Source organism: Microcebus murinus, chromosome 1 (assembly GCF_040939455.1).
Source record: "Microcebus murinus isolate Inina chromosome 1, M.murinus_Inina_mat1.0, whole genome shotgun sequence".
In the NCBI taxonomy this organism is placed as follows: Eukaryota; Metazoa; Chordata; class Mammalia; order Primates; family Cheirogaleidae; genus Microcebus; species Microcebus murinus.
In genome coordinates, this window is record NC_134104.1 from 160507034 (window position 1) to 160518534 (window position 11501).

Here is an 11501-nt window from a genome sequence, read left to right on the forward strand (position 1 = left end):
CCAGCCAGTTGTTCAAACTCCCCCTCCAAAACTCTAGCTCTGCCATTAAATGGCCCATCTTTACAGCACATGCTCAACTAAACTCTCACTTGGCTTCTTCTTGTTGTTGAGTCAGGGACTATTGGCAGAGATCTCAAAAGAAGGTTGAGATAATTTAAGAGGTAGGAATAGTCATTGGAATGCTCTTTCCAGAATGCTGTGACCAAATAGACAGTTTTTGGCCAGCCACCAAGCATCACCTGACAGGTGTCTGGACAAAATGTGGGGATTTTTATAAATAAAATCCACACTATTAGCTCCTGAGAGAATTCCACAAAGAGCAAAAATAATGACAATAAAAAGTGCCTGCATTTACCGTGTATCTACTCTGTGTTAGCCCTGTGTGTGGTGTTCCACTTATATCATCTCACTTGACTTTCCCAATGGCGTTGAGCGGCCAGTGCTCTTATCCCCTATGGGACAAACGCGGAAGCTGAAGCTTTGAGAAGTCCTTTGCCTCAGGTCTCCTAGCTAGCAAATGGGGGACCTGGGGTTGCAACCAAGGATGCTTGATCTGGGGTCTGCACTAACTCTTGCTCACACCTGATATTGTGCTGAGTTACTCTCTAGATGAACTCCCATTGGGTGGATAAACTAGAGGGATTGCCAAACAGCTGGCCCTCTCTACGCACACCAGCAGAGGACGGCTTGATCCTTTAGCCAAAGTGGAAATGTGTGCTGTGTGCCCCTTTACATACCGACCTGCAGAGCTGGCAAGAGGCGAGAACCACTGGTGGATCCACAGAACATCAGCTTCCCATCCCGGTCACACTGGACCTGAGAATTAACTGGTTGGAAAAGAGAAGCAAGGAGAAAGCCCAGGGTATGGATGACTGTGAGGTTCAAGTCAATTTAGGGGGGAGATTGGATCTTAATCCACTACTGGAAGGTTGTCTGGCCCCAGGAGACCAGGTGAGATGGACATAAGGAGGCAAAGAGTATTGACCCAAATCGTCTCTCTAATGTGCAGTTTCAGTGGAAGCCCAAGGTGTGGCCCAGAGACATCTAGCTTGGCCGGGGCTTAATTATACCCCTCTCCCCATGCTATAGGGTCTTTAGCAGCCTGAGGTGACTGCAGTCCTAACCTAGAACTTTAAGACCGTGCCACAGAAGACGAAACTCATCTAAACAATCTTTATATCATAAAATGCAGAGCTAGTAAGACTCTTGGAGATAACTTAGACCAGTGTCATCCCCCTCCCGATTAGCACCAAGTTACAGGCTAGACCCTCAATGCAACTAAGTGGGAGAAAGGAAGAGATGAAAGAAGGAAGAAAACTGAGTAGTCAGCTAGCTAAGTTTCCAAGAGGCAAAAGGGTCCCAGATCAGTAGCAAAACTAGGACTAAAACACAAGTATCAAAATTCCTAACAGGTAGTCTTCCCATTTTATCATCCTGTCACTGTTTTTTCCTGAGTATCCACTAATTGTCCATCTGACCATTCAATCAAGACAATTTCATTGTCTACTATCTGCTAGGCAGACGGTGCAAAGACGAGTAATGTCCCTCTTTTGTGGGCTCTAGGACAGTTAACCAATGTCTAGTGCTACGCCTGGTCTACATAAGCAGTACTCAGTACATTTTTGCTAAAGAGATGCATGAAATTACCCACATAACATAATCCAAGGTAAATTGTAAGGAGTTAGGAACACCCCCAACTTGAAAGAGTACCTGGTACAGAGGAGACACTCTATAATAATTGTTGAATGAGTGAATGAGTGAGTAGATGAACAAACAGAAGCGAGTCCAGCATAATTACATTGCTGGGCTTTAAGAACACATGACTCCCTTATACGACTTTTTCTAGGGGATTCTGTCTCAGTTCAGGAGCTAAGATCTCAGGACTCTGGAATCAGAAACACCTACGTTAGAATCCTGCTCTGCCACAGTTCACCCTATGTCCTTTGTCTTCTCTGATTCTTACAAGGTAATAGAACCTCCCTCATGCAGTTGCTGGGAAGATTAAAACTTGGTCAAGTAAAATGCTCAAGAAATATAAGCAAATCTACCAGGAATTCCTATCAGTCCTAACTGAAAGCTTTTATATTCCATCCATTTATCCATCTACCTATGTATCTACCTACGTGTGAATGTATGTATCTATGTGTACTTCCTGTTTACCAGGCATTATCTTAGCAATCTAGAAATATTGACACATTCAATACTCATTACAACCTTATGAATAAGGTACTATTATCTCCCATTTTGCAGATAAGGGAAACAAGGAACAGAGAGGTAAAATGGCTCACCTAAGTCACACAGCTAGAGTGGCTAGGCTGGAGGTCGTGTGCAGGCAGCCTGGCTCACCCTCCACGCCCCTAAATGCCGCGCTGTGCTGCCTGACGACAGGTGAGGCAGGCTCACGTCTGTCCCCCGAAAACATGAATGCTATTTTCACCACTATTCCTGCATGGCTCAAAACTGCGAGACAGGTAACTTGTATGAGATAACATCTTATATTTTTTTAAAAAGTGAACATCAAAATTGTCACGTCAAAACGGTCATGTCAGCCTGGTAAGATAGAATCCAAACCAGCTTGGCCGAGGAGGAAGCTGAGGGCCAGAGAAGGCGCAGGGTTCACCCGAGCAAACAGTACTGGGACACCAGTGACTGGACCCTGGCTACCCACAGCTCTTGCAGCACCATCAGGCTGTGACAGTGTGGCTCCTCCACCCACGGCACAGCTGGCTGGGTGTGGAATCTTGATCTGATTTCCAGGAAAGCCCAAGATGTCCAGACATTTCTTGCCTTGGAAGATTTGGCTGCTGTCTCATGCATCATTTCTGAACCCTGTCCTATATGCCCTAATTCTTTGTCATCATAGTCATATTTATAGTCATAATAAAAATAATAGTTTTTACTCATTCGCATTATGAGCTAGAAACTTGACATGTTATCTCATTTAACCTGGTCACAGCCCCATGGGTTAGAGGCTGCGGTCCACATTTTAAAAAAGGTGTTCTTATGGGGTTGACACAGTCCACAAACAGTGGTGATGTGACAAAGGATATGAGGAGTTGGAAGGAGAGAGCATGAGCACATGGCGAGGGAACCTGCCCAGGCTGGGTGCAGGGAGAGCCCCCTGGGCAGCAGAGGGTGGGCCTGGGCTGGAGATAGCTGAGCCTAGTGGTGAGCGGGCACAGGGTGGCAGTGGGAAGAGCACAAGCACATGCTCCCTGGTGCAAGGATCTTGAGACCTGCAAGGGTCTCGCCCAGCCCTCAGCTAACCAGTCTGTCTTGGGGGTAGGGCACACAACTGGCTCACTGTCCCCACGGTGCCATTCCGCCTGCCCCTTGTGTGGCACAGAGTTCCATGACCTCCTCATGGCAAGGACTGTATCATCTATGGGACAGAAATCACATGATGACAAAGAAGTATCAGGAATCCATTAACCCTTTTAATTATTTTGTATTTTAGCAACCATACCAAATCTACATATATTTGAAAAAATAGTCAGCTGTTCTGTATCATTTATTTACTGATCCAGTAGACCGACTGGCGCATTTGGGGATCCTATCAAATAACTCCATGCTCTTTGCCTACAAGGGCTCCGGAAAGGTGGCTGGTGTATCTATCTCCCTCTACTGGGCTGTGAGCTCCTCAGGGGCTGCTCTTTATTTCGGTGCCTGACATATATTAATGATAGGTGCTTTAATTTAACATTTGTTGGTAGAACAGATACATGCATGAATATCTATGGCCTTTCATTCATTCAACAGATATTTATGGAGTGCCTACTCTGTGCTGACAGGGAAAAACCATGGGGCCGCCCACCTCCGCCCCGCTCTGCATCCCCGAGGGCCGGTGCTGCGCCGCGGGTTGGAGCACGTGGTGGGTGCGCGCTGCTGGGCCCGGTGCCTACCCCCAGTCCGCGGCCTACCCCCTGCCGGGGTCTACCCGCCGTCTGGGGCCTACCCACCGCCCGGGGCCTACCCGCCGCCCAGGGTCTACTCGCCGTCTGGGGCCTACCCCCTGCCCGGGGCCTACCCGCCGTCTGGGGCCTACCCCCTGCCCGGGGCCTACCCCCAGTCCGCGGCCTACCCCCTGCCGGGGGCCTACCCCCCTGTCCGGGGTCTACCCGCCGTCTGGGGCCTACCCACCGCCCGGGGCCTACCCGCCGCCCGGGGTCTACCCGCCGTCTGGGGCCTACCCCCTGCCCGGGGCCTACCCGCCGTCTGGGGCCTACCCCCTGCCCGGGGCCTACCTGCCGTCTGGGGCCTACCCGCCGCCCGGGGCCTACCCCCTGCCCGGGGTCTACCCGCCGTCCGGGGCCTACCCCCTGCCCGGGGTCTACCCGCCGTCTGGGGCCTACCCCCTGCCCGGGGCCTACCCGCCGTCTGGGGCCTACCCCCTGCCCGGGGCCTACCCGCCGTCTGGGGCCTACCCGCCGCCCGGGGTCTACCCGCCGTCTGGGGCCTACCCCCTGCCCGGGGCCTACCCGCCGTCTGGGGCCTACCCCCTGCCCGGGGTCTACCCGCCGTCTGGGGCCTACCCCCTGCCCGGGGTCTACCCGCTGTCCGGGGTCTACCCCCTGCCCGGGGTCTACCCGTCGCCCGGGGCCTACCCGCCGTCTGGGGCCTATCCGCCACCCGGGGCCTACCCGCCGCCCGGGGTCTACCCGCCGTCTGGGGCCTACCCGCCGCCCGGGGCCTACCCGCCGTCCGGGGCCTACCCCCTGCCCGGGGTCTACCCGCCGCCCGGGGCCTACCCCCTGCCCGGGGTCTACCCGCCGCCCAGGGCCTACCCGCCGTCTGGGGCCTACCCGCCGCCCGGGGTCTACCCGCCGTCTGGGGTCTACCCCCTGCCCGGGGTCTACCCGCCGTCTGGGGCCTACCCCCTGCCCGGGGTCTACCCGCCGTCTGGGGTCTACCCGCCGTCCGGGGCCTACCCGCCGCCCGGGGTCTACCCGCCGTCTGGGGCCTACCCCCTGCCCGGGGCCTACCCGCCGTCTGGGGCCTACCCCCTGCCCGGGGTCTACCCGTCGGCCTCGCTGGGTGGCTCGGTGCTCGGCCCTGCTCCCGTCCTCCCACCACACTGGCTGTACATCTTGATTGCACACCTTTTGAATCCCACTGCTGCTGACCGGATGTTAAAGCTTGTTGCTGATTGGATGTTAAAGCTTGTTGCTGATTAGACGCTTTTTGCGTCCTACCAAGGGTATAAAAACAAGAGACCAAGGAAGGGGTGTCAGAGTCAAGTCTGCTGAGCCTTCTGGAGGAATGAAGACTGTTCTCCGACTCTCCGTGTGCGGCTGGGTTCTTTCCCGGTCAAGAGCTGTTACTCTGGCAATTCCACAAGAGCTGTAACACTAGCTGTACACCTTGCCGGAACAGTGCCGGGCACTGGTCTAGACCCTGGGCCGTAGCAGGGAGGGAAATGGGTAAAATATCTGCCCTTATGGAGCTTACATTCCACTGAGTCCAGGAAAAATTAATATGTTTCTCCTCTCATACTTCATTGAAAAGCACCATTGCACCTTTAAGGATTTCATTCTTGATTCTTTTTAATCAACACAAAGATGACACCAATGCACACCCCTCCAGTCCCCTTTCCTTCTAATCACAAAACATACCATGCCGGGTAGTCAAGGGTCCCGGGTGGGAAATGCAGCGTGCTATGCCTGCCTCCCAAGCGGCCCGCTAGAGGCTCCTTTTGTGTTCCAAGACCTGGGGACTTGTCACTCAAAGGAGCCCCTTCAGATGTGGTGAGTTTGTCAGCACTTATCAAGCACAGCCGAGACCTCCGCATTAGGACGGCTTAGCACAAAAGGGTCTGGTTCTTTCCTCTCCCCAAGTATGTAGTTTTTACAGCGGATCTGAAGGGGTGGTTAGGAATTCAGGTCATGGAAAGCCCCAGACACGAAGAGAGTTTGTAAGAATCTGCTCATGCCATAAGTAACAGACAAAAGTTGAAGTAATTTATTTTCTTTGAATATTATATTTTATGTATCAATGCATTCTCCCAGGATATCTAATGCACAGACTTCCTTGAAATTACTTGGGATGTAGGTACACCATACATCCACATGCCTGCTATTTATTGGGACCAGCTTGCTCGGTTTCTATGATCCTGCCTGAATTCTACCTATTAAATATTGTCAGTCCCAGCTGTAACATAATCCTGGCTGAGATTCACATGCAAGATGTAATCTTGACAAGCCATTTGGAATCTCTTCTTAAAAAAATGTAAAAGCCAGCATTCTTCCAGAGGAATGAATCAGTCTGATAAAAATGTCTACAGGGGAAGCCTAATCAGTTCATATGAGAACCTGTCGGTAGAACCTCTACTTAGACTGTAAGATTAAACCCTCTTCATAAATCGTCATTAGAAGGAAGCGTGATCCATTCGGTTAGGATGGTCTTCTCCTATTTCCAGTTAGAAACTCTGGTTTGCATTTATTGCGTGGAGACGCTGGCAAAGCCATGTCTAGAATGAGCATTAAAGGATAATGAAATCTCACTCTTGCTCACTAATAGTGGTTATTTTTAACCTGTTAAAGCAGGCGGGCAGCTCTTCCCTTTCCCACAGAAGTTCAGAGAGTTCAGAAGTGGGAAACCTACCTCGCTTTATTTTTTCTTTTTTCTAAACATCCTTTTTTTGACCTCTTATCCAGATAATCACCCGCTGATTATTTTAAAGATATGTTAATATTTAGACAAATCCTCCAAGATCTCTGTCAGGTTGGAACAGGAAATGTTGTATGTCATTTTAATGTTTATCAACATTAGTGGTGAAATCATATCATTACGAGGGAAAACATTTTCAGATGATTTTTGATATTGTGTAAAGCAATCAGAGTGCACGCTCAGGACCACGCACATTAAGCAATCATCTCAACTCAACAGAGGCTTGCCAGATAAGTAGCAACTTCACTCATCCATCACTTTAAATAGCAAGTGTTTCTGTCAGAGATTTTTACTTGAAATCATTTTTTATCTTTCTTCCCTTCTCACAGTCATCCATGCTAATGGGAGAAAATAAGGAAAATGAGGGAGATGTCATCAAAGAAGGATGACAGCACAGAATTCGAGGACGACACAGCCTGGGTCTAGTCCTGGCTCTGCTCCTTGCTGCCTGATGACCTTGGGCCAATCACTCATCCTCCCTCAGCAGCCTCCATTTCCCCATCTGCAAAATGGGATAATAACATCAGTACCTCACACAGCTATTGCAAGGATGGAGCATAACACCTGGGACACTGGTGGGTCTAGCACAGCATATAGAGCATCTTAAGATGATCAATAGTTATTTGTGTAATGAATGAATAAATGGATCAATGAATGAATCTATTCCTACCAAAATGGTATTAATAATATTCTAAATCGAGGGTTGGCAAACTTTTCCTGTAAGGGGCCAGCGAGTAACTATTTTAAGCTTTGCAGGCCATCTGGTTTCTGTCACAACCATTCAACTCTGTGTTGTGGCATGAAACCAGCCACAGAAAAGAAATGGATGGGTGTGGCTGTGCACCAATAAAACTTTATTTACAACAAAAGCCAGGGAACTGGATCTGGCCTGCAGGCCACAGTTAGCAGACCCCTGCTCTAAAGGCCTTGCTTGCTAATGACAAACCGGACCTGACTCTCAGAATAAGTGCTCAGTCATGACTTCTAAGCCCAGTTGAACCAAATCATTCAAAGGGAAATGAGCAGGCGATGAGAACAGTCCTTCTCAGCTTCACCCCAATCATGTGCCCTGTCTCAATCCCCCGACTGCTGCCAGCACCTGGCATGGTCTCACAGCCACGCCAGCCACCCCTGTCCCCCAGTCTCTATGTTGGGGACTTGCCCATCCTATGAACCTGCAAAGTGTTGCACCAGTTCCTCTTGGGTCAGGCCTGTGGCTGAGCCCCTGGCAGGCTGCGGGTGCTCCTGGGTCGCTCCGTTCTTTCCCTTCTCACGCCAATGCCAGCCCTGCTTTATCCAAATCCTCAGGGAAATTGCTCACCCCTGTCCAGGCGGAGAAGTGGAAATGCAATTCCCCAGCTTCCTTTTCATCTGCGGAGTGCAGAATCACACTGTGGAGGATGGGGAGGCACGAACCAGAGCTGCTAAGAGGACAGGTGGGACTGGCTGAGGTACCAGCTCTGCCTGCTGAACACCTGTGATGTCCCAGGCCTGGCAGGGAGCCAACCCCTGTGCAGAGGGAGAAGCAAAGCTCAGAAAGCATAAAGGACTTGCCCCAAAGCAGCGACAGGGAGCAGGGACTGGCACCCAAGCTGGTCCGACTCAGGTCTGACCAATGCTAAAGCCCAAGTTATTAAAAACCACTCTCTGTCCCTTAGTACAAATGGAAGCTCTGATCCACTCAATGGAGTCAGGCTTTCAAATTTAGTACAAATCACAAGTATTTTACTTACTGATGTGTTTACTTGTTTCTTTACAACTCCCCTACTAGACAGTAAACTCAAAATAAACTGTTCTCTATATTCTGTATGGTTCCTGACACATTGCAGGTGTTCATTACAGATTTATAGAATCAGTTAATAAAGAAAGATAATGAGGATATTAGATAGTTGTAACCATCTACGGGCCAGGCACTGGGCTAAGAATTTGGCAGACATGATCTCATTGACCCTCCAACTCCATAAGTTAGTTACTACTACTTTTCCCATTTTATTGATGATAGAACTAAGGTTCTGAAAGGTTAACCCTTTTAGCCCAAGGTCAGAAAGCTAACAAATGGCAAAAATAATAACTGAACCCAATTCTCTTAGGCTATTAACCCAGATTCCTCTTACCCCACTGAGTTCTTCCCACACAATGATCTCCCTGTCCCAACCCAGACAGGGAGCCTGTTGCCCAGGGCCCTGTTCCTCCCACAACAAAAAGTCATCTTTTGTCTTTCTCCCTGACCATGTTTGTTCCTTCTGTCTGGAATCGCCCTCACCTATAAAATCAGGATAATTTTCCATTGTCGACACACATCCCAACCTCCTCCATGGGGTTTTTGTGAGAATTAACTCCATTTGCAGCTATTAATTAAGTTGTTAAAAGCACAAGTAGCTTTTTCTCCATTTTTACATGGCTTCCCAAATAGTTAAGGCCATGTTCTTTCTTGGTGCAAGCGCAAGGAGCTCATAACTTTTCAATGGTTCATGAAAGTTATTCCCCCAGGGGCTCAGCAAAGCAGTCATCGCTGGGCATAGCTTTGGCATTACGTCAGTGAATTCAGTCCTTCCTGAGCTAATGGTGGTTCTTAATAATATTATTGGAATTATTATTACTTTCAATTAAAAGGTTGGCCATGAATGACTTACTACTTCAGAGAGATTCCCCAAAGAGTCACCTTAGACTTTGCAGTCTTTTCGCCAAAGGGCACCATAAGAGCAGGAACCAGAGTCCTTGCCCATCCCCCAAGTAAATACATTAATTAATAAATACACAGCATTCAAATACTTTTATATTGTTGGCTGGTTACCAGATTTTAAATTGACTTCCTTAAGGGTGTACAGGGCTGGCTAATCACTACCACTTTGTCTAAAAATTAAAAGGAAATCAGGAAAACTTTAAGCATTTTTCTTTATTTGTACTCACCAAACTACATGAGAATAGTATTAACAGTACAGCTGCAACCTTCACAGGATGCCCTCCTATCCCCTGCTTATCTTGCTGAAGACAGTGGGCAGCACAGGGTTTGGTTTCAAGACGATATGATGAATGGTCCCTGGTAAAAGCAGTGCCTACTACATCTCCCTTGACAATATCTGAGATCTGAGAACGCCCTGGAGAAATGCCTTCGAAACGAGGTGAATTGCTCGTCGGATCCAGGGGCACTGGGCTGCTTCTGTACGTGCACTTACTGCTGGAGGTAGTTCTCACAGGAAAAACAGGAACATGTAGGTTGGGCTAAAGAGGATTTGGGCTGTGCCCGCAATCTGATACTCAGGCATCATGGAAATATGTCACCCGCCTCTAGGGAGACTAGGTCCAGGTGCTAGGAGAGGAACACCACCTTCATCCACAGGGAGAAGTAGTGTTAGCATGTCCCCAGACCAAATGAACAGAGAAGAAAGCTATCTCAAGGGTGCAGGGATGGATCTTGGGGACCCAGGTGCAGAACTGCGGGGCAGGAATATCGGAGGAAAACAGTGTATTCATACCCAGGAGGCCAGTTACCAGGACACAGCCACAAAGAAGCCCCGGGAGCCCACAGAAGGGAGAGAAGCACAGGCTGGAGCTGAAGAGGAAGAAGATGCTAGGACACTCTGGTACATAATGTACATGAAAATATTAATAGTTGTTGAATCAATAAACAAATGAATGAATGCTTAGGAGACCTAACATCCTGCTTGGCCTGAAAGCTCTGTCAACTTAAATCTATATCAGCCAAGAAAGTGCACGTGTGCAGCACGTAGGTTAATTTCAACACATTTAGAAAAACTCTCTCTTGCTTTTAATCCAACCAACCTCAATTTAATCAGCGTGCATCAATTTATGGCACTTTAATTTCTGTGGGGTGTGCGTGTGCATGTGCACGCACACATTTACTTTTTGTTTCTAATAAAACTAGTTGCTTAGACCCCTGGGTGACTTATGAGCTGATGAAGGGCAGGAAGCAGATGCTTTCACACTTGGACCAAGGCTGAGAGAGAAGGTGGTACATCACTCCAGGTACCCCTTCTGGCTCTGACAAGGAGGGGGCAGATTCACAGACAGCTGGGGCCCCAAGGAGAACTGTGTCACCTCATAGGAAGCAACTCGAGGGCTGCTAGGGAAGACCTGCACTACCTGATATTAAAAGATACTACAATACCCAGGTCCTGTGGCTGCATTTCACCTCCCCAGGAGGAGAAATCGGTGCTGTGTTGGAGCAGCCAAGACTTTGCCTTGATTCTTTGTCTGCTTCCTTGGTAACTAACTTGGACTTCCTGCTTCCTTGATAGCCCATTCTTTGCTCATCTGTCTTTGTCAAGGAATGAGATTCCAGGTTTTCTACAAAGCTCATATTCTAGGAATGGCCTTGTAGCCTGTTTCTGCAAAAGTTTCTGCCTATGCTTGATACATATTATAGCTTTCTCTGCTATACTTTTCTAAAGATCCTACCTTATCCACAGACCTGGAAGGAGACACCCCCAAACAGCTTGATCTGCTTCAACTTGTAGCGTTGACTGTACCAAGCTAGAACTCCTGCTTCAGGCAACTACATCTATAAGGCTGGTCAGTGACCTGTAGCTTGTGACCTGATTTTGAGATGGACCAATGAGCTTCCGCCCCCCCAAGGACTGAGAAAGAGGATTCCAAGAGACTGAGCCAGTCTGTGATAAGGTTGTGAGAATATGCAGGCTAGGGCAAGGGCATGAGGAAGGCAAAGGAAATTGGATGAGAGGGGACAGAAAAGCAAATGAGAAAGTAGAAGAAAAACACCCTGATTTTCTACTCCCTAGCTCCGGTCCTGTGTAGCTTAGCTACCCATTGAGCCTTTCAACTCAGTGACAGTCCCCACAGGTTTTCCAAAGGCC

At 49.0% G+C, this 11501-nt stretch overlaps 1 protein-coding gene across 9 annotated transcripts in view; it reads right to left on the bottom strand.

The window, feature by feature from the left end:
• ERC2 (ELKS/RAB6-interacting/CAST family member 2) overlaps positions 1-11501 on the bottom strand; it is a 982890-nt gene that overhangs the window by 118671 nt on the left and 852718 nt on the right. The window lies entirely within an intron of this gene.